The sequence below is a fragment of the Microcebus murinus genome, chromosome 6, assembly GCF_040939455.1.
Source record: "Microcebus murinus isolate Inina chromosome 6, M.murinus_Inina_mat1.0, whole genome shotgun sequence".
In the NCBI taxonomy this organism is placed as follows: Eukaryota; Metazoa; Chordata; class Mammalia; order Primates; family Cheirogaleidae; genus Microcebus; species Microcebus murinus.
In genome coordinates, this window is record NC_134109.1 from 36,722,262 (window position 1) to 36,746,145 (window position 23,884).

The following is a 23,884-nucleotide window of genomic DNA, read 5'->3' on the forward strand; positions in this document are numbered from 1 at the left end:
CCATCATGCAATTCTTGTATTTTCATTACACTTAAGAGGAGATAGATTATTTGATTTTTAGATGTAAAATTTATTAGCATATATGATAAATTAAAATGCTTTTGGGGAAGGATAGTGGTAAGGAATACTAGAACATCTTTTAAAACAACTATCTTCCTGGCGATGTTAACATGTGATTTAAATATATTGTTTTTTGCACTTATTTCTTATGTTATGTTACCTCCTTGTTCTGCAACAGTTGCTTTCAAACTTCACTGGGCATAAGAACCATGTGAGGAATTGATTCAAGTTGTTGGTTTGGTATATCTTGCCTGGGGATGTGCAGGCCAGATGTTTGGGATGCTGTGAGCCACGGACCGGACACTGATTTGGAAGCACCCACAGCGCTCTTTTTTAACCTCTTTCTAGGCCAGCTGGCCTGTTCCCAGCCTGCTGCTCTACACCCCCATGTTCTTTGATGGCCTCAGTGCCTTTGCTCTATTCTTTCCCTCTAGGATGGAAATCCATCTTCTGTCTCCTTAGGGCTTAGCTCTAGAGGTGGGTTTCCTGAGAAGCTTTCTCTGGTTTAGCTCACGCCGATGGTACCTTCCCCTAGAAATTCCTCTGTATATATGGTAGTTTTTTAAAAAATGTGAACTTTCCCTGTTAGGCTCTTATAGGTATTGAGTATGTAATTTTTTATTTATGGTCTGTATTGCTTATTGGATCATTCCCATATATTGCCCTGCCTTACCAGTTATATTTTTCAAGGTTCCCATGTACAGCTTTATAGGTTGTACACTGCATACTGTTATGTGTTGGCTCTCCTTCTTTCTTTCCTCCCTTCCTCCATTCCTTTCCTTTTTCCTTCCATCCCTCCTCCCTCCCTTCTGCCTTAACCTCCTGAGTAGCTGGGGCTACTGACACTCACTACCATGCCCAGCTCCTCTGTCTTTTAATATAAAAGATAGTCGATTTCTTTCAGTAAGATTTTAAGGGCCTTGAAAGTAGGAGTAATCTCAAATTTTTGTGTTTTTCATAGCACTGAGTAAGTGTTAATATTCAACTTATTTCTTCTAATTTTTTTTTTTTTTTAATAAGAGATGGGGTCTTGCTGTTGCTCAGGCTGGTCTTGAATTCCTGAGCTCAAGCAGTCCTCCTGCCTCAGCCTCCCAGAGTGCTAGGATTACAGGCATGAGCCACTGCACCCAAACTTATTTCTAATTTTTTTTAAATCAAATTCATATGCTAGAAAAATATGGTAGTATATTGTTTTATTTTTTATTTAGAAGAGAACCACACTAGCAGATTTAAGATTATTTAAGATTGGCCACACAATCTTCAGTTTGTTGAATATTGGGGAAAAAAAGTTTTAGAGTTCTTTTTCCATCAGTGCTTCATTTTCTGTTACATTTTTATATGTGACAAGTAATGTTTTGAGAACCGTTAAAGGCCAGATATGATGGCTCACTTGAGGCCAGGAGTTTGAGACTAGCTTGGGCAACATAGCAAGACCCAGTCTCTACAAAAAGTAAGAAAATTAGCCAGGTGTGCTGGCATGCGCCTGTAGTCCCAGCCAGTCAGAAGGCTGAAGTGGAAGGATTGTTTGAGCCCAGGAGTTTGAGGTTGCAGTGAGCTATCATGATGCCACTGCACTCTAGCCCAGGCAACAGAGCGAGACCCTGTCTCAATAATAATAGTAATAAAAACCCAAACCATTAAAATTAAAGTACTATTCATTGAATGTTGACTTATGGAATGTACAGTTGCTAAAGATTTTAGTTAGAAGCCTTGAACTAACATTTTTTGGTTCTTGTTGCCCCTTCCAAAAGATATTGCAAGAAAGTAAAAATTGTTAATAATGTGAATAGCTGAATGTGGTTTTTGATCTTTTTCTTAAAAAAAGAAAAATCTTTTAAAAAATGACAAAAGTCATGCATGTATGATTATAGAAAATACAGATGAAGATTACAGAAGAATATAAAAGTTACCCATACTCTCAGCTCCAGAGATGATTTTGATGTGTATTCTTGAAGTTTTTTGTCGGGGGTAGGGTTGGTGGCAGCAGTGGCGACTATGCTTATATGGGCTGATCTTGAAATAATTCTGAATTTATTTGCAAATAGAAAAAAAAAATTGGAGAGCTGATTCTATCTTATCCCAGTATAGTAATTTAATTAATCTGTTAAAAGTTTAGCAAGCCATCTCTATGAGTAATTTATATTAATGCCTTTTTATCAAGTCAAATTAAGTAATTGGCATATCTAATTAGTCTATCTCCTGGTTAAATCAGTGCCTGATTGAACCACAAGACAGAACTTTTGAATATAAATCAGTGCTTTCAGAATATTAGTAGTATATGCTTTTGCTTCAATAAACTATGTATCCATTTTGGGAACCACTGAGGTGTTTTTTGGTTGGTTTATTTTGTTAACTATTGAAAACTGAGGCAGAACATTTTTGTTTGTAGTTTGGGGAAGAAGAGTGTTCAGCTGCTCTGCATTTTGGAGAATGATGGTTTACAACGTAATGTGTACATTTCTCCGGTTGCCTTTCGTCCTTCCCATCTTCCAGGTAGATAAGAATCTGCATGACTGCTAAGTGTCAATACATATAGGTTGACACTAGTTCATAGAAGGAGTATAATATAGTAGAAGACAACAGGCCTTGGAGATTTGCTGCTTTCTACCCGTGTGTTACCCTTGGCAAGACCTTAACCCCTTTTAGTCACAGTTAGCTCATCTATAAGAATGGGAATAAATCCAAACACAAAAGATTAATTTGATGGTTAGTCTTCGGTTCTACCCTGTTTCATTTCTTACTTATCCCCATGCCCTGCCACACCGCACCTCCTTTGTGATGGCCAGCAGACAGGAATCGTCTTGAACTTCATTTTCCCTCTCATTTCAGCGGGGAAGGTGTTCCTTTTCCTAGTTAGTAAATTTATTTTTCTGTCTGTGTCCTGGCTTTTTCTCTGTCTTTGATCCTTGCTTCATTGATAATCTCTTCCATTACCCTGGCTGTCTTCTTCCTCCTTTTCTTCTTGGTGAACGCTTAATGATTTGACAAAGTATAGTTCAGATATCACCTGCAAAAAGCCTCCTGTAGCTTCGCTGGCTTTTAGGGAGGTGCCCCTTCTCTGAGCTCTTCAAGCATCCCAGCGTTCTTAGAGCGCTCTTCCCACATTGGCTTTTAGGGGGTTAACTTGCCTGGTTTCCCACTAAGCGCCCTGAGGGCCAAGACGGTATCTTGTTTACTTTGTATATAGGGCCTAGGTGAATGAGTAGAATGAGTTGAATAAATGGTGAATGAATGGTTCTCAAAAAAATGTTTCTCATTTTTGCCTTCGGGGCAGTATCCAAAGTGGGTTAAGATCATGGAGTTTGGGGCCTTATTGCTTGAGTTCATATCCCAGCTTAGTGTGTGCCCTTTGGCAAGTACCTCAGTTGCTGCTTCTGTAAAATGGGGCTAATAATGATAGTATTTGTTATAGAGTTATTGTGAGAATTAAGTGACCTAGTAAATGAGTAGGTCTGAGAACAGTGTGGCATAGTGAGTGTTGATTATCACTGTTACTGTATTTCATGAACTTTCAGCTGCCTTCTTGTAATTTTCTACTGATAATTCTGATTTTATAAAATCTCAGCATGGTAACATCCTTCCTATCGAAGGCATTTGATTATTTTGGGAGTGTTTTCATTCTGTCATCTTTCATTGGGTACTTATAGCAAGTGAGAGCAGGACGGGCCCTTGTCACTCTCATTACCTAGATAAGGGGAGTTACAAGGGGAGTTCTGGGTGCTCTAAATCCAGTACCCTCCACTTCATGCTGTGTTGATGGTTCCATTAAAAAAACAACAACAACAACAAACCAAAACTTTGATTTGAAAATAATTTTAAAGTTACAGAAATAGAGAATTCATACTGTTTCTTCTAATACTAGCACCTTGACCATCTTCTCCCCCCTTTTTTTTAAAGTGAGTATGGTTTAGTTTTGAATATACATGACCACGTTTTTTTTTTTTTTTTTTTTTTTTTTTTTGAGACAGAGTCTCGCTTTGTTGCCCAGGCTAGAGTGAGTGCCATGGCGTCAGCCTAGCTCACAGCAACCTCAAACTCCTGGGCTCGAGTGATCCTTCTGCCTCAGCCTCCCGGGTAGCTGGGACTACAGGCATGCGCCACCATGCCCGGCTAATTTTTTATATATATATCAGTTGGCCAATTAATTTCTTTCTATTTATAGTAGAGACGGGGGTCTCGCTCTTGCTCAGGCTGGTTTCGAACTCCTGACCTTGAGCAATCCGCCCGCCTCGGCCTCCCAAGAGCTAGGATTACAGGCGTGAGCCACAGCGCCCGGCCCATGACCACGTTTTTTAACAGCTTTATTGAGATATAATTCCCATATCATTCAGTTGATTCATTTAAAGTGTATAATTCTTTTGTTTTTAGTATATTCACAGAGTTGTGTAACTATCACCATGGTCTAATTTTAGAACATTTTTATCACTGCAGAAAGAAACTCTGAACCCATTAGCATCACCTCCACTCCTCTCTCTACCCTCCTCCCCAGGCTCAAACAACCACTAATCTACTATCTGTATCCCTAGATTTGCCTATTCTGGACATTTCATGTAAAATTTCTGCCATCATTATATCTTGTTAACATTTTCTATGTAGAATTACATAGATTGTAGAATTACAGTGCCTAGGTTTAAATTCTGGCTCTCTTTCTTTCAAGTGTCTGACCGTGGACTTGACATTTAATTTGTCTCTGCTTTAGTTTCCTAAATTGTACAGTGGGAGACAATAATAGTATATATATTAATACATATAGGGTTGTAAGAACTAAATGAGTTAACATGTGGAAGGCCCTTACAAGCTGTTTCTGGCTCTAACTTGTACTCTATAAATTTTACACTAGGATTTGTCATATTTTTAATTGATTCATTTTATAGTCTTCCATATTAGTGTTTATTTTGTCTGTATTGCTACTAGTTAACCTTACAAGTATATAAAAATTATCTAGATCAGTTTTAATATCATGTCCTAAATCCTGAGTTTAGAATTTAGTCATCGTAAACTATTTCCTGTCACAATGACTTAGTTGGTGAAAAGAATTGCAGCATTTGGCGGTGTAATTATGCATCTTCATTTGGCACTTTGGTGTACTTATTTGAATGAGAGATGATGTACCCATGTGACTTAGTTAAAATCAAAGTAAATCTAGGGCATTGGTTTCTGAAAACCAAGTTGTACTTTCATTAAAGTGAGTTTGTTTTGTGAACAGTTGCTTTTGAAACTAATATTTTAAGCACATTTGTTTCTTATAGACTTCTAAGATCAAAGGCAAAATATGTTCCTGTAGGAAAAATTCACAGTGCCCAAAACATACCCACCACTACCACCTCTGTAGATGGAAAAACTGCTGAAGGTTAATTTAAGTGATCTGCAGGATAGTTAAATGAAGCTTGTAAGATATCTGTTTAATATGGTTATATATTGTCAAAATAATGTTCAACATAAATAACGAGTCAAATCCAGATTAAGACATGTGAGAGGGATTGTGAAATACCAGACAAAAACTGGAGACAGTTTTTTCTAGTTCCTGGACCAGAAACTAGAAGATCCGAGATCAAGACTTGCTACTAGTCAGCTGAATGACTTGGAACAAGCCACTTAAGTTCTCTGGGCCAGTTTGCTCATCTGTAAATCGAGACAGTTGTACTAGAATAGATGATCTCTTCTGGCTAATCCAGAGTAAAAATCGTGTGATTGATTTCTCATAACAGCAAACAAGATACTGCCAAATAATGATTAATTCTCTGTGCATTAATGAAGGAGGGATATGGAAGTGAAGTCTCTGAATTTGTATTTTTGCTGCTCTTTTTCTCAATCCTATTACTGCCATGTTGCTTCTAGTCTCACAATAAGGTGGCTGCTTTATGACTTGTATTTCTACATTTCTGCCATCAGGTATATTCGTCTCTTTTCAGGCAGCTCTGACTCATGATACCTTCAAAATTGTATTAAGGTTTTAGTTACAGATGCTGTGGGTTGGCAGAGGAACTCAGGACTAAAATCGACCCTCCCTCTTTGGTGGTGGAAATGGTAGTTGGCATATTGTGTGTTCCAGTGTGTCCTGGGGCCTTTTTAGGAGTAGTTGCATTTCTTAAAAATTACCTATAAAGTAAATGGCTGTATATAAGTTGTTTTTGTGACTAATTTTGATTTTAAATAAGAAATTACAGTTTTATAGAAGGAAAATATTGGTACCTGACATGGAATAAATTTTCACTTAAGATCCCAAATATTTACTTTAAAGAGCTATTCTTGTAAGTAGGCAGTTTTATATTTCATAATTTTTGCCACTTGTTCCCAGCTGTGGGCCATGGATGCTGGGGAGGTATGAGAAGTTGTTGTTAGGGTTCAGTCATCTAAAGGAACCCCAAACTGCAAACTAAATAAATAGTAGGCCTTAGACTCTGTCTCTACAAAAAATAGAAAAATTGCCCAGATGTGGTGAGATGTGCCTGTGAAGTCCCAGCTACTTGGGAGGCTGAGACGGGAGGATCGTTTGAGTCCAGGAGTTTGAGGTTGCAGTGAGCTGTGATGACACCACTGTACTCTAGCCCAGGGAACAGAGTGAGACCCTGTCTGAAAAAAAGAAAAAAAAAAAGGCTTTGGGTGTAAATGTACTAGTGTTTTCCAAATGCATATAGGAGCTTGTGACTAATAAAGATTTATTTAAAAGCACTTACTGAATTCATAAAAATCCTTTGTCATTGTATTTCCTTTAATGATATTAATGATAAAATTACTATCACATGAAGATCCAGGAATACTTTAAAACCTTCCTAAGGTTCATATACACAAAGCTTTAAAAACATTCTTCTCTAAAACCATGTCAAGAAGTTAGTGAAATAGTCGGAGGGGCCACCTGATAGTATACATCTGTTTAGCAGCATACATTAATTAAGTAGTTTCTTTTGTAAGCATTGTAGAACTTAGAGAATTTAAGTAGCCTTGCTTTTTCACTTAATAAAAACATTTTTAATCTCTTTAACAGATTTAGGCCTTTGGATTTCAAGATAAAAAACAAACATTCCAAAAAGCCCTTGAGACTTCGTTGATCCTACCTAAAAAATCTAAGTTTAAAAGAAAAGATACTAACTTCATTTATGATAAGGTGGTTAGTTTTGTTGACTGAATTAGCATCATGCTCAAAATAAGACGTAACCTATAGAAACTGAATTCAGTTACTGTCAGAAGTTCACCAGATACTGAATGTATTATATTTTAAGTGAATAGGAAAGTGAGATTTGTTGGTATTTATGACAAAATAAATATTGAACAATCGAGAAGTATGTTACCAGATGATGCCACTAACATGAATTTATTTCTGGTCATTATTAGGAACATTTTCCGTGACAGCTTGCATCCATCATTAATTTGCCTTTCCAGTGTCTCTGTAAACGTTGAACAGGTTCATGTGTTTATACTCACTTACTCTATATTTTACCTTGGGAGGAGGAGGTGTATGGTTAATCCATAGATGGTGCTTACAGTTGAGAAAGAAAATCATTGTGGCCTTTTGATTGAGAGCCAAGTTTTATGAAATCCCATGGAGCCAGACGTCAGATCTAGGGTTCTAATTGGCTAAGGACCTTCAGAGTTCTTTTGCCATGTCATTCTTGTAAAGGAAAGGAAATACTATCACTCACATTTATGAATCTCTAAAACGTTTAGAAATGGTATCATATAGGTATTGTATGTTTGTGATGATAACTGCCTGAATAAAGGTTAAGATGTCATGGGAAAATAGGAAAATGTAAGCAGGAAGAAAGAGAGATAGTTTATTTTTAGCAATTTAGAATGTTCCATTTAAAAGCTGTTAAACTGGCTAGAACTTGGGGGAAGGGAAGGGGATACTGGAGTCGTTTAAAGGCCATAGCCTATTATGGTGAGTACCTGAGATTTTGATTTAAAATTTGTGTACCTGTATATTTTAGAACCAGAAAATTTCGTTGGAAAACTGCATTTTATATTGTGTACCCAGATAAAATAGTTTCTTATTCCAAATCTAGAATTGAGATTTAAATTTTTATTAATTGTCAGGTCCATCAACCTTTCAGGCATTTGGCTTCTTTGCTTATTCATTTAAGATTTAAGTAGGAGAAGATAGTCACATCAATAAGTTTTGCTTATTTGTATCAATAAATTGAAAAGGGAAATTAGAGTCATTTAAATTTGACTGCATACGATCAGATTCTGCTAAATTAAAATATAATTTAAATCTTAAGTATTTAATAAATATTTATTAAAAATATTCTACTAAAATAAATTACTTCCCTCTGTGTATGTTTTTAGTTGTTGATTGGGTGTGGTTCAAGAGGAGAGCTGGGTAAGGTTTCTTAGCTCTTTGAGATTGGTTTGCCAAATTTAATTTAGCTTTAAGGTCTCAGCAATGTCTACATAGTGTTGGTGGATAAATGGTAAACACTGATAAACCCCAATGTCTGATATAGAATGATCCACAAAGCTTGATTTATAGAAGTAGTGGTACTCACCAAATAAAGTATTTAAGACTTAAATTTGACAGTTGAACAGTGCAAGTCTTTTTTAAGTCTGGGCCTTGAAAAATATTGTATCTTAAACACATGCTTATCAAAAAAATGAAAACAAATTAGTGTATATTCTTTCATACTTTTTTGTCTACATATACATATGTATATGCATGTTTATTTTTACAAAAATAGTACCATACCAACTATATGTATTTCTACAAACATTTTATTTCCTATTTAAAAGTTTGTCATATTGTTGTCTTTTTTTAAATGGCAGTGGCCGGGCACAGTGGCTCACGCCTATAATCCTGGCACTCTGGGAGGCCGAGGCGGGTAGATTGTTTGAGCTCAGGAGTTCGAGACCAGCCTGGGCAAAGGTGAGACCCTGTCTCTACTAAAAAAATAGAAAATTAGCTAGACAACTAAAAATATATATAGAAAAAATTAGCCAGGCATGGTGGCATGTGCCTGTAGTCCCAGCTACTCAGGAGGCTGAGGCAGGAGGATCCTTTAGCCCAGGAGTTTGAGGTTGCTGTGAGCTAGGCTGACGCCACGGCACTCTAGCCCGGGCAACACAGTGAGACTCTGTCTAAAAAAAAAAAAAATATGGCTATTACAGTCTTTCAAGGTGTGAATATATTATATAATAACTTATTTAGAACCATTTCCTTATTGATAACATTTGAGATTTTTGCTATTTTAAACAGCATTGGAAGGCCAGGCACGGCAGCTCACGCCTGTAATCCTAGTACTCTGAGAGGCCGAGGTGGGCGGATTGCTCAAGGTCAGGAGTTCAAAACCAGTCTGAGCAAGAGCGAGACTCTGTCTCTACTATAAATAGAAAGAAATTAATTGCTGTATCTATAATTCTAATATATATAGAAAAAATGAGCTGAGCATGGTAGTACATGCCTGTAGTCCCAGCTACTTGGGAGGATGAGGCAGCAGAATCGCTTGAGCCCAGGAGTTCGAGGTTGCTGTGAGCTAGGCTGATGTCATGGCACTCACTCTAGCCTGGGCAACAAAGTGAGACTAGATCTCAAAAACAAATAAATAAATAAAATAATAAAAAATAAATAAACAGCATTGGAGAGGAGAGGAGTTGCTTAATTCATATCTTTCTGTGTGCGTAGGTGAATGTATCTATAGGATCTATTCATAGAAGTGGAATTCTGAATAAAATAGCAAAACTTTGGTGGATGCTAGCAAATTACTTTGCAAGTAGCATTTTACATTTCTAGCAAGGGCATCTGAGAATACCTTTTCCTTACATTCAGGCTGTCATGGCTGTTTTTAGTTATGTTAATTTTTTTGCTAATTTTATAGGTCAGAAAGTAGTATCTAATTTTTATTTTGAAAACTTTATATTTAATTACTTACTTTAATTTTTGAGACAAAGTCTTGCTCTGTTGCCTGGGCTGGAGTGCAGTGGTATCATCATAGCTCACTGTGATCTCAAAAGTCCTGGGCTCAAGCAATCTGTCTGCCTCAGCCTCCGGAGTAGCTGGGATTACAGAGTAGTATGCCATCATGCCCAGCTAATTTTTCTACTTTTGTGTAGAGTGGAGGTCTAGCTATGTTGCTCAGACTGATCTCCAACCCTTGGCCTCAAGTGATCCTCCTTCCTCAGCCTCTGAAAGTGTTGGGGTTACAGGTGTGAGCCACCATGCCTGGCCAAAACTGTATTTTTAAAAAGAACAAATAACCTGATTATAGGAGTTGGAACATCATGTCTTCTGAATACTTAACCATAACTATTGGTTAATAAGATTTTTTTAAAAGTTTACAAACTAAATTAGTTACGGAGGCAAAAGCATCACTTCCACTGTTGTTGAAGAACCGTGTGTCATTTGAAGCTTGTGTGGTTAATACTCCTAGAATACTTCATTGTGTTTCTATCTTTCATGTTTGGTAAATAACATCTGAAATACTTGCATAAATATTTCTTACTACCTGTGCAAGACTAACTACTTAAGTGTAGTTTGCCATCCTGAATACAGAGTAAACTGCCTTGGATTTGGCTGCTGATGCAAATGATTTCAGGTGCTTTTGCCCCAGTGATTCCCGACTGGGGGTGCTTTTGTCCCCCAAGAGACATTCTGCAATGTCTGGAGACTGGTTGTGACACCTGGGGCAAGGTGAAGGGGGAAAGAGTAGGAGGTTGCTATTGGTATCTAGTGGTAGACGGGCCAGGGATGCTGCTAAATAGTCTACAGTTCATAGAACAGTTGCCCACAATAAAGAATTATCTGGCCCGAAATATCAACAGTGCTGACATTGAGAAACCCTGCTTTACCCAAAGGAATTAGATTCTGGAATATTTTCTACCTTAAACTATCTGATTCCTTTATTTAAATGGATTTTACCCCATTTCTTGTGGCTGTGTGCCACAAGACCTTTGTGCCAGGCTGACCTTTAGTATATCAGGATTCCTTACCTATAGCAGCTGACTACCCTTGACTTTGTGTTGCTATTTCTAGTTTTTTTGTGTGTTGTGCCCAGAGGTAGGGACAGGCAAGCAGAGTTAGGTAGAGGTTGGTAAAGTGAAGCCTGGTATCTTCTCTGAGGCTATAAAAGTTTTCTAAAGACTCAGTTTCTGTGTTCTAGTGAGGCTTCTGGTAATTTCTGGCCTGGAAGAATTGGTTATAATTATTTTGCCAGTAAGTACCCCTTTCTAAGAAGTAAAACAAACACATACCATCCTCCTCCCCAACCAGAAACAAAACAAAAACCCAACAAACAAAAACAAAGTACTTGGTGATCAGGGAGAGCCTAAGGTAACTATTCTTATTCACATTTCAAGTTTGTACTTGACCTGGGATAGCATAAGAGAAACCCAACTGATATGACTGTCCAGAGTGCATTTCCAGTGAAGAGGGTGGGGGAGTCCAAAAGAATGTTTTGAGTCATCAGGTCCTTTAAAAATGTCAGATTCTTTCCATGGGGTTAATTTAAACCTGTTGTGACCCTTTAAAAATCTTCACAAGAGACCTCAGAGCCATAATAACGTGGAATACTGCTTGTTTAGTGGAAGTCTTTCTAAAGGGCACCTTTATATTTGGCCTCATTTCTTATATTATCAGCCATCCTGAAAGAGAGAAACAGGAATTTTTGAGTCCTTAACTGGAAAGAACAGCTGCTTGGGGAAGAGATTCTCAAGAAATAAGTTTCCTTTTGAATAAGAAGGAAGCTCTCCCCTTGGAAAATAAGGGGTATTCTTCTTTTTTCTTCCTTTTGCATGAGACTTCAGGTTTAGGCTAAGCATATGAAGTGTATATGAAAGTGTGAAAAATCAGTGTGCTATTTAAGATAAACCTGTAATTCTTGTTCAGAGGTAGTAAGCTGTAAATCATGTTATTGAAGAACAGAGAATAGCTGGGTTTCTTTTATGACCACAGAGTAGAACGTTTCTGCTTTATTCCAGGTCTGAGGAAATGGGAAGTTTTCCCCTTTGTTTTTTTTGCTGTCTTTTTTTGTTCCCTTTATTTCTTTCATTGTCTTTAGAGTTCCCCAATAACAATATGATGCAAACTACAAATGAGAGCCACATAAGTAATTTGAAATTTTCTAATAGTCATATAAAAAAAGGAAAAAGTAGATGAAATTAATTTCAATAATATACTTTCTTTAACCTAATATATGTAACATGGTATCATTTCAACGTGTAATCAATATAAAAATGAGTTATCTTAGATTCCTTTCTTCATACTAGGTCTTTGAAGTCCCATGTTTATTTCATAGTTACAACATATCTCAATTAGGACTAGTCATATTTCAACATATACACATAATTTAAGAAAAGATACATATATTTGATATGTAGTTGGTATATAGTTGGTAAAGATACATATAGTTGGTAACCTCAACTATTTATATTTAAGATACTCAAAACAGCTGGGTTTGTGTTTGAGCTACTCAAAACAGCATGCCTATAATCCCAGCTATTTGGGTGGAAGGATTGCTTGAGCCCAGGAGTTTGAGGCTACAGTGAGCTATGATTGTGCTACTGTACTCCAGTTTAGATGACAGAGTGAGACCTTGTCTCTTAAAAATAAAACAAACAAACTCAAAAACATGTCATGTTTCAACAGTGTAGGTGATGGCATAAATTGGCCTGGATTTCAGTGTATCTGTGGCGGTGCTTATGCCAATTTTCTAGTGACATGTATTCTTTAAACATAGGTATGTAGCTAAGAAAAGTGTCACCCAAAGAAAAGGAAGATGACTTCTTGAATTAAATTTTAACCTACTTTGACAGAAACAGTCCAAACCTCAGTGTCATTAGGAAGCTTATTGATAACTGAAATTAAGAATGTTGGTATTTGGTGACCAACATTGAGTGTAGTGCTATATAGATCCATGGAGAAGAAAATGGGTTCTGCTTTCATTAATGGCTTTATAGACTGAACATAGGGCTAAGTTGGATTTAAGTGAAACTCAGAGTTTGGGGACAAATACAGTTTGTATTGAGTGAGGGTATACGAGAGGCAATGACACTTGAAAAGTGAATTAAGAAATTTGTAACTAATTTTTTACTTTCCAAATGTTCTTCAGTGAGCCTATACTATTTTTATAATCAGACATACCCCCCCAATTAAAGAATAAAAAAACTAAACGAAAGCAAAAACAGAAAACCAAAAAACCAAACCACCTATAGTACACAAAAGTGAAGAGCTTGGAAGACCTGGATTCTAATTCTGGTTCTGTCATTAATCATCTTTGTGATTTTTGGGTAAGTCAGTTAACCTCTCTGGGTTTCCATATTTTCATCTGCAAAACCAGAAATTAAAATTATTTAGGTCCTTTATGTCTTTTTGGTTATATAGTAACATAGTTTCATAAAAGCCTTTCATAAAAGCCTTTTGGGGAAGTGTTTAGAAGGAATGAAAGGGAGTCTAGGAACTTCTGAAATCATTCACTGAATGAATATTTATTAAATGCCTACTAAGTGGCAGGCATTGTCCTTTAGCTCTAAAGCATTTGGAAGAAATTGTCCCAAGTAGGGGTAGGGGATGGCATGGATGGGGATGGAAAGAAAGAATGAAGCAAAGAGATAAGAATGAATAATAGAAATAAAGTATTTATGTAATACTGTATAATGTAAAGGGTGCTTCCTTGTTTTGTATTTCATTTAATGCCATGTAATATTTTGGGACATGAGGGAGAATATAAGGATGTGACTGTATGAAAGACAAGTAAGGAAGAGGAAATTATTAACAAAACCTTGAGAGTAATGCAATAAAGCAGTTGGAATAATCTGAGTAAAAAATATTTGGACTGAATCTGAGACGAGAATTAAGAGAAAAGGATTGTGCTGAGATGACCAATGTGAGGATGGAATCCTGAAATTAAATGTTGTTGAGTTTTAGAAATAATAGGAAGAATTCTTTCACATAGTAAATATATAGACTGCATGTAGTTTAGTTTATCACTGGGTTTAAAGATGTTTTGTAAGTTGAAAGACCAATTTGTGAAGTAGAAAGGACTAAAATTACAAATTTGTTAAGACACTCAAAACATAGATACACCTCCCAGGTTTATATAGTAGTCTCTGAAATGCTTTTCAGAAACCATTAGTTTGATTTCAAAATGCCCATGTCATTGGCACTGACCCTATCCATTTGTCCACACTTACCATTTCCCTCTGCTTTTTAACTCCTCTCAAGCTTCTCTTCTTTTCCAAATGACTAAGCTGAAGAAGCAAAACATCTGTTGGTATTACTAACAAAAATATTTAGGATCTCTGGAGAAAGACCAGAGGAATTTAAAAGAGGGGGTAAAGGTAATTGTTTTAATTCCAAATCTGATTTCCTAGTGGAATAAATCACAGTTCCTCTTATTTTAAAATGTGTTAACAACTTGAGCTAATGTTTATTTTCACTTTCAAATAATGTGTTTAGCTGATGACATTATGGAAAGTGAAACAATGTGTTAAAATACTAGGACATTGGTTTTTTTGTTACTTTTCTGGACAAATAACTTTCTCTGATTTTTTCCTAGGGTAGAAACTATACTTGTTAGAGGGCCTGAGTGCAGGTGTGGCTTTATGGGCAGCTGTATTGAAAATATATTATTAGTTACAGAAACATGGGAGTTTGAGACAGATTAGCTATGCTCATGTTATGTCCTGGTCTCTTAGGTATTATGGGGACACAAATACACTTGCATATAATTCCAAGAGGGCAGATATTATTGTATCATGTAGTCAAATTAAATACTATAAGAGGTGTGAGCAAGAGGCCTCTGCAACTGACAGGAAAAAGAGATTACATCAGGTTGAGGGAATCAGCCAGGAAAGTCTTCATGAAAAAAGTGACTTTTGAGAGGGGGCTGGAGAAGGAAAGGGCATTTGAGGTGTCCGGACCAGGGGAGTAAAGCTTTCGTGGGGTCTTTTAGCTGAGCCACAAGTAACAGTTTAGCAGGAGCTTAGAGTTTATATGGGGTGATGGGGAAGGATGGGGCAGGAAAGTAGAAATAGGATAGGAAGGGAAATGGGAGGGGTTGGAAACAGTGGGGTACTGTGGATCTCATGTGCTTTGCAGCTTTGTATTCTGTTATAACCCAAAAGATAGTGTTGGTAATACTTCATGATGGGATTTTACCTCTAGTATGTGTGTAGTTTAATATATATCTTGAAATGAGAATACTGGCATGTATACATAATAGATATTTATGCATGACAGTGTGTGCGTGCGTGTGTGCGCCATTGTGTGTAACATATCTCAAAAAAGAATGTTTCTTTTAGTATTTGCTAGAGAACTTATTTGTATAAATGTTTCTATTTATGAGCACTAAGAAGAAAAAATTCCTTCCTGGTAGAAATGTTTAAAGAACGTGTGTGTGTGTGTGTGTGTGTGTGTGTGTGTGTGTGTGTGTGTGTGTGAGTGAGAGAGAGAGAGAGAGAGAAGGAGAGAGAGACAGAAAAGGAGAGAGAGAGAGAAAGGGAAGGAGGAGAGAGGAGAAGTCAGGAGAGGGCAGGGGAAGAGAAAAGTAAAAAGGGGGTTAGGGAGAGAGGAGCTAGAACTAAATGCAATTATGGTACATTTTTTTAGAGGAAATACCTTTGGGTAGTTGTCTATCACAAATGTTTGTCAGTATATGTACAATCACACAGACAATAACTAATTAATTCTTATGTATTACTACAAATTAAAACACCTGTAGATTTTTATGGGGTTTTTTTTTTTTTTCTACCTTAAAAACAACATGGCCAGGCATGGTGGCTCATGCCTATAGTTATAGCCTCAGCTACTTGGGAGGCTGAGGTGGAAGGATAGCTTGAGCCCAGGAGTCGAGGGACAGCCTGGGCCCCCATCTCAAAAAAACAACCAACCAAGAAAACATGGAAGAGGGCATTCATATTTCTTAGTTCATATTGTTGCCAGTATGCTTTTTTTTTTTTTTTTTGATTAGTGTGGCAGTACCAGCGCTTCTATGAATCAGAGCCATATCAGGCCTAAAATTATACAAAAGAAATTGATGTTTCATTTGGATAGAACATTTACTTCTGTAAAAGTAAAGTAGATAAAAAAAGCTGTTTAAATAAATGACTGTTGAGTTTGGATATATTTATTGCTTCAGGGGTAAGTATTTGTCTTCTCTTAAAGTGTTGAAAAGCTATTCAGTGTTATTTATTTATTTTTTACTTTGGAGACAGAATCTTGCTCTGTTGCCCAGGCTGGAGTGCAGTGGTGCGATCACAGCTCACTGCAACTTCAAACTCCCGGGCTCAAGTGATCCTTCTGGTTCAGCCTTCCAAGTAGCTGGGACTACAGGCACATACCACCATGCCCAACTAATTTTTCTATTTTCTATAGAGAACAGGCTTACTATGTTGCTCAGTCTGGTCTCAAACTCTTGACCTCAAGCAATCCTCCAGTCTCTGCCTCCTACAGTGCTGGGATTACAGGCATGAACTACTGCACTCAGTAGTTTTAAAATAAGAAGAATTTTAAAATAAGAAGTGTTGCATTGTTCCTTAATATATTGTCAAAAGTGTCACCTCTGAGGAAAGATGAGCAAACCTGTTGAGTTTGCTGTGGCCAGTTGTTCTTTGCTGCTTAGGATTTCTACAAATTTAAAATAAATTATTGGCTTATGTGTTTTCATTGTGAATTATTGAAATATTAGGCCATCAAAATTGAACTTCATGGTATCTTGATAGTGTTTTTCAACCTCTTCATGTCTTTTACTAGCCTGAGGAAATTGTGAAAGACTTCAAAAATATACTTGGCCTGGATTTAGAACTTGTTGTGTCTGGCCTTCCTCATCTTTTGAGTAGGTTCTGAATATTTCTCTTTGGTTTGAATTATAACATTGTTTCTTGTGGTGCTGAAAATTATCTGTAATAGCCTCATTCTTAAGAAGCTGCTTTTTTGCTTCGGGGCATTTGTGGGTGTTTTGACTCAGTGCATGCTTAATACAGATGAAAAAAATAATAGTGGCATTAATGCAGGCAAGTTCTTTCTGAAAAAAGGGAATGATTAAAAGTCCGTGGTGTTCTTTTTTATACTTGATATAATCCTGTGTGTGTGTGTGTGTGTGTGTGTGTGTGTGAGAGAGAGAGAGAGAGAGAGAGAGAGAGAGAAAGAGAAAGAGAGCTCATATCCATTCTGATGTCTTCAGCTTGAATTTTCTCCAATTCAGACTTGTATTTCTAGCTACTCTATGGTGCCTTTCCTAGGCACTTCAAATTTAGTGTGCTCCAAATTGCTGTAGGATCTCTTCTTTTGGGCTTCCCCATTTTAGTTAGTGGACCCATCTTCTCCTTTGTGGCCTGAGCTTCATTGCTTTGGGCTCTGAGTCTTCCTGCTTCTAGCTGCTCAGTAGCTTTTTGAGTCTGTCCTGCCCTCTGCTTTCCCTATCACAGCTCTGCTCTTTCCTCTTTCTTCCTGTTGTGGGAGTCTCAGTAGGTCTCTGCTTCCAGCCTGGCCCTATTGGAGCCACCTTTCACAGAGCTGTGTGCGGGAACTGGTAGAATGCTCCTTCGACTCCCTCTCACCTGACCCCTGCATGCTCTCTAGCTGTGACTGTCTCCCAAGTTTGCTAGGCTGGAGCTGCAGGGAGCTACTCCGAATGTACTGGGCTCTTGTGCCTCTCTGTGCCCTCTGATCAGCTGTCCTCTCAGCCTGGAGAGCCCTTCTTCCTCTTCTGCTTCTGGCCAACTTCTTTTGCTTTCTCAGTAGTTGGCTTAGATATCACCTCCTTTTTGAGGCCAAATTGTCTTCTCCTCCTCCTTCCCACTGAGCCTTAATCTCCTATAGTGCTTGTTGTGTTGATTTTACAATTAAGTTTATCTTTTATTATGTGTCTTCACAAGTCTATGAGCTAGCTCACCCTGTGTAAAATTGTGCCCCACCCATTTCCCTTTTCTTGCTCTGCTTTTTCTTTTTTCTTTTTGCACTTGACCCCTTTCAACATATTGTATAATGTTCTGATCGATAATGTTTATTACCTGTCCTCCCCCCACCCCGCTAGGACATAAACTCCACCAGGACAGAGATCTTCATCTCTTTTTTTCATTGCTGCATTGTTATTGCCGACAACAGCATCTGATCCCTAGAAAATGCTCAGAAATATTTGTTGAAGGCGTAAGTACTTGTATGTTCAGGGCCCAGCTCCCAGTATGCATTGGGTAAATTAAACTCCTGAGGAACAGTTTATTCTGTTAGACTTTCTAGGCGGTGTCTGACTGTGCCCTTGCTGGTACTTGAAAGTAATTACAATTAAATGCTTTTTAGGATTTTTATGCATTCAAATAAACTCCTCCTTTTGTAGAAGTCTGCTTTACTCTCTATGAGTTGTAGATGTTGTAGTCTGCTATATATTTTTCATGCCCTCTCTAATATATGAAGCCCCTTTCTTATATAAACCCAAACTCAACAACTAAATAAGAAATATTCCACCAAAGCTTGTGCTTTCAGAATACCATATATGTAGAGTCAAAAATCATAAATGACCCATGGCAGCAGTTTTCATACATTTTTGGTCATATAAACTTGAATGAATTTTGTGAAACAATCTATTTTTAATTGCTTGATCCATGCGATTTTGCATTAAAGTTTTTCTTATATGTTTAGATAGTTACATAGCATATAATTTCTAGGATATTGTAAATATTGACATTTAAGAATTAAACTCTTTTGTTACTCACATATATATATATATATTCAATGGAATTTACAGACAGCAATTTATTACCTACCATCATCATCTAAAAAATCAAACAAATTCTTTAACCTTTTTCTTGTTGAAGTTGTATTAATATTTCCATTCTACTCCACAAAATTTTATCAGAATAAACATTTTTTTTTTTTTTGAGACAGAGTCTCACTTGTTGCCCAGGTTATAGTGAGTGCCGTGGCATCAGCCTAGCTCACAGCAACCTCAAACCCCTGGGCTCAAGTAATCCTTCTGCCTCAGCCTCCCGAGTAGCTGGGACTACAGGCATGCGCCACCATGCCCGGCTAATTTATATATATATATATATATATATATATATATATATATATATATACATATATATATATATATATATTAGTTGGCCAATTAATTTCTTTCTATTTTATAGTAGAGACGGGGTCTCGCTCTTGCTCAGGCTGGTTTTGAACTCCTGACCTCGAGCAATCCACCCGCCTCAGCCTCCCAGAGTGCTAGGATTATAGGCGTGAGCCACCGCGCCCGGCAAAAAAATATTTTTAGGGTTGAAAATCTTACTAATAATCATACTTTCATACTTCTCTTTAAAAAAATCAGTTTAAAGTAAGAAAATTAAAATGTCTTGTGAACATAAGGCTCTAAATGTTAATTCAATATAGAAGTAAGCAACAATTACCATTGTCATATTTATCACATAATTCAAACCAATATAAAGTTATTACATATTTTGATAAATAATTTTAAAAAATAAATATTAGATATTTATTGGAAATGCATCTCCTGATGAGTTGATGGGGCTGTGCTTTTTAAAAATATGAGCTCTTCATGTGTGCATAATTGTTATTGTCAGAATGAGGATTCAGCATCAATTCTATTCCATATTTTTCTTTTTTTTCTTTTATGATAAAGCAATGACAAATCCTAATATAAACAAGAGATAGGAATGGGAAGAGTTCTGTTATTGCAAAGATTCTTTGAATTGTTTCCGAGTTATATGTCACAAATCAATCACAAAAAATTATTTTTGATGATGGCTGATAGATCCTCCTTCAATATTATTGAAAACAAAGCAACTACCAGATTTACAAAGACATTTGTTTTCCAATTGTTAGTTACTCATTTTCTTAACACTGGCACCAGGATCTCAAACTTGCCCTCTGTTTGGTGACAGGGAGGGGGAAGTGAGCCATGCTAAGGTTTAGGATCAGTGAGCAGGTGTGTTTCTCCTTTGGAAGGGGGAGAAGGAAGATTCTGAAATGGGAGCTGAAAAAGGAAGACTCGAAGCTCCATCACAGATAAAATTTTAGGTTGATGGGTTTTAGGAAGGAATACATAAGAAAATCTAGAAATAGATTTCCTTAAAATTATCTGTGGAGTAAGATTGGCAAAAAGCTGATCATTATTGAACCTGGGTGATAAGTGCGCGAGGGTTTATTATACTGTCCTTTCTACTTTTGAGTATATTTTAATATTTACATAACAAAAAGTAAAACAAAATGAAGCAAAAATTCTCTGTGGAAAGTGTTCCCACATATGCATTCAAGTTTGAGGACCAATTTTCTTTGTTGCCACTTACACCATTAGCCTTAGTGCTATTAACAAAATAAGGAATTCTCTTAGGTTGAACCTGATGAAATTGCCAATGTTTGGCCATTTTGATCTATAAAATTGGCAGTTAGTTTCATATGGCTTAACAGAATCTTCGATTGTATTTATTTGTTTTCTCTCCCTATCAGTTTTATTTCCCTAATTGGGACTCAGCTTGATGGCTCAGGGGGGATTTTTTTCTGGCTCTTCTATCTTCAAAGACTATCCTTTTTAGTTTAAGGTTTGTCAAAAAGAACTTTAATTTGGTGTCAGTACAGCGCTAGGTGTTATACAGACCAAACTAAACAGGCAGCCACCTCTTACTTTTACTGTACCAAAGAATTAAGGTAGGTTGTTCAGTGTCTTTATTCTAAGTATGGGCAAATAAACCTGTCAGGTTGAGTTAGGTGCTGAGTGAACAGAAGGGAATGTTCAGGGACAGACAGGTGGAGCTTTCACCTGAATAGTATATGAGAAATTGACTTACTTTTTGAAAAAGAATTTTAAACTATAAGCGTCTGAGGTCGAAAAACAAGGCTGCCTGGCTTGCAGCAGTTCTGACGATGATCCTCGAGGGCTGATCTTGGCTTTCACCCTTGACAGAGGAGGAAAGGGACCCTCCACAATCCCATGGGAGAGAGGCCTTAGAAGTTGACTTTATAGAGAAATTAATCTTCCACAGAGCTCAGACTATGTCTCTGTGTGTTTTCATCTTTATTATGAAGTCTGGGAATAACAGACTGGAGACAGATACTGTTCTTAGTATTTTCTTTAGTGAGAAAGAGATTAGGATCTAGAGGAGGTTAAGTGATTTAATCTCCTATCAGGGTAAGTCAGCAATGGAGTCAGGTTCTCATGGATTCTAAGTGTGTACTTCATATCCCAGATCAGTCATTCTCAAAGTATGCTTTGGGGCTCTCTGAAGGTCCCTGAGACTTTTTCAGGGATCTGGGAGGTTTTTGGTAATAATACTAAGTCATTATATGCCTTTCAGTCTCTTTCTCTCATGAGTCTACTGTGTTTTCCAGAAGTTTCATGATATGTGCAATTGCAAGAAATTAAAGTGGGTTTGAGAATCCAGTTAACTTTCTATTAAGCCAGACATTAAAGAAATTTATAAAAATGTAAAAATTGTGCCATTCTTCTCACTAATTTTTTGGGAAAATATAGCTTTTCAGAAATTTAAAAAACTTCTTAATTAAAAAAAATTTTTTTAGAGACAGGATCTTGCTCTGTTGCCCAGGCTGGAGTACAGTAGTGTGATCATAGATCACTGTAACCTAGAACTCCTAGGCTCAGGCTATCCTCCTGCCTCAGCATTCCATGTATTTGGGATTATAGACATGAGCCATTGGTCTCATCTTGGGAAAATGTAGTTTTTAAAAAATATTTACAATTATACTATTTAAATGAATTAATATTTAAAAATTTTTGGTTTTGGCTGGGCGTGTTGGCTCACGCCTGTAATTCTAGCACTCTGGGAGGCTGAGGCGGGCAGATCGTTTGAGCTCAGGAGTTCAAGACTAGCCTGAGCAAGAGTGAGACCCCATCTCTACTAAAAAAATAGAAAGAAATTAGTTGGACAACTTAAAATATATAGAAAAAATTAGCTGGGCATGGTGGCACATGCCTGTAGTCCCAGCTACTCGGGAGGCTGAGGCAGGAGGATTGCTTGAGCCCAGGAGTTTGAGGTTGCTGTGAGCTAGGCTGATGCCATGGCACTCTAGCCCGGGCAACAGAGCGAGACTCTTGACTCAAAAAAAACAAAAATTCTGTTTTAATTTCTAATGTGATAAATATTGATTGATATAACCTACATTAAAAAAAAAGCTCTTTGAGTTTCTCAGTAATTGTGAACGTGAAGGACCCTGACACCAAAAGTCTGAAAAATGATAGCCAGCTTGGTCATCGTCGACCAGAGTTTCCCGGTCTTCTAGTTATGTGTGTTACTTTCTTTTTTTCTTTTTTTTTTTATTTCGGCATATTATGGGGGTACAGATTTTAAGGTTTCAATAAATGCCCATTTCCCCCCCCCCCCAAAAATCTGAGTATCCATCATGACCATCCCCCAGATGGTGCACATCTCACTCATTATGTATGTATATACCCGCCACCCTCCCCCCTCCCACCTGCCCAATACCCTATTACTGTAGTACCTATGTGTCCACTTAGGTGCTACTCAGTTAATACCAGTTTGCTGGAGAATATATCTGGTGCTTGTTTTTCCATTCTTGGGATACTTCACTTAGTAGTATGGGTTCCAGCTCTAACCAGGAAAATATAAGATGTGCTATATCACCCTTGTTTCATAGAGCTGAATAGTACTCCATGGTATACATGTACCACATTTTATTAATCCATTCTTGGATTGATGGGCACTTGGGCTGTTTCCACAGCCTTGCAATTATGAATTGTGCTGCTATAAACATTCGAGTGCAGGTGTCTTTTTTGTAGAGTGTCATTGGATCATTTGGGTAGATGCCCAGCAATGGGATTGCTGGATCAAATGGTAGATTCAGTTGTATCGCTTTAAGATATCTCCATATTGCTTTCCACAGAGGTTGAACTAGTTTGCGGTCCCACCAGCAGTGTAGGAGTGTTCCTCTCTCTCCACCACCACGCCAGCATTTATTGTTTGGAGATTTTTTGATAAAGGCCATTCTCACTGGGGTTAAGTGATATCTCATTGTGGTTTTGATTTGCATTTCCCTGATGATTAGAGATGTTGAGCATTTTTTCATATGTTTGTTGGCCATTCTTCTCTCTTCTTTAGAAAAATTTCTGTTCAAGTCCTTTGCCCACTTTTTAATGGGGTTATTTGATTTTTTCTTCCTGATTTTCGTGAGTTCTAAGTATATTCTAGTTTTCAGTCCCTTATCGGATGCATAGGATGCAAGAATTTTCTCCCATTCTGTAGGTTGTCTGTTTACTTTCATGACTATTTCTTTGGCTGTGCAGAAGCTTTGTAGTTTGATCATGTCCCATTTATTTATTTTTGTTGCTGCTGTGATTGCCTTTGGGGACTTCTTCATAAACTCTTTGCCCAGGCCAATGTCTAGGAGAGTGTTTCCAACTTTTTCCTCTAGAGTTCTAATAGTTTCATACTTTAGGTTTAAGTCTGTGATCCAGCGTGAGTTGGTTTTTGTGAGAGGTGAAAGGTGTGGGTCCTGTTTTAGCCTTATACAGGTGGCTATCCAGTTTTCCCAGCACCATTTATTGAAGAGGGATTCTTTTCCCCAGCCTATGTTTTTGTCTGCTTTGTCAAAGATTAGATGGCTATATGAGGATGGTTTTATATCAGGATTCTCACATCTGTTCCACTGGTCCATATTCCTATTTTTGTGCCAATACCATATTGTTTTAATTACTACAGCTTGGTAGTATAGTTTGATATCTGGCATATTAATGCCTCCCATTTTGTTTTTGTTGCCTAGAATTGCTCTTGATATTCGGGATCTTCTTTGGTTCCATACGAAGCGTAAAATTATTTTGTCTATATCTGTGAAGAATGCTGATGGGATTTTAATAGGTATTGCATTGAATCTGTAGATCAGTTTGGGTAGTATAGACATTTTGATGATATTGAGTCTGCCGAT

At 37.3% G+C, this 23,884-nt stretch overlaps 1 protein-coding gene and 1 non-coding gene across 3 annotated transcripts in view; one reads left to right on the forward strand and one right to left on the reverse strand.

Annotated features, from left to right (window-relative positions):
* Nucleotides 1-23,884, forward strand: part of PPP2R5E (protein phosphatase 2 regulatory subunit B'epsilon) — a 153,151-nt gene that overhangs the window by 26,417 nt on the left and 102,850 nt on the right. The window lies entirely within an intron of this gene.
* LOC142871791 (small Cajal body-specific RNA 20) lies at nucleotides 20,801-20,932 on the reverse strand. The gene has a single exon (XR_012919978.1).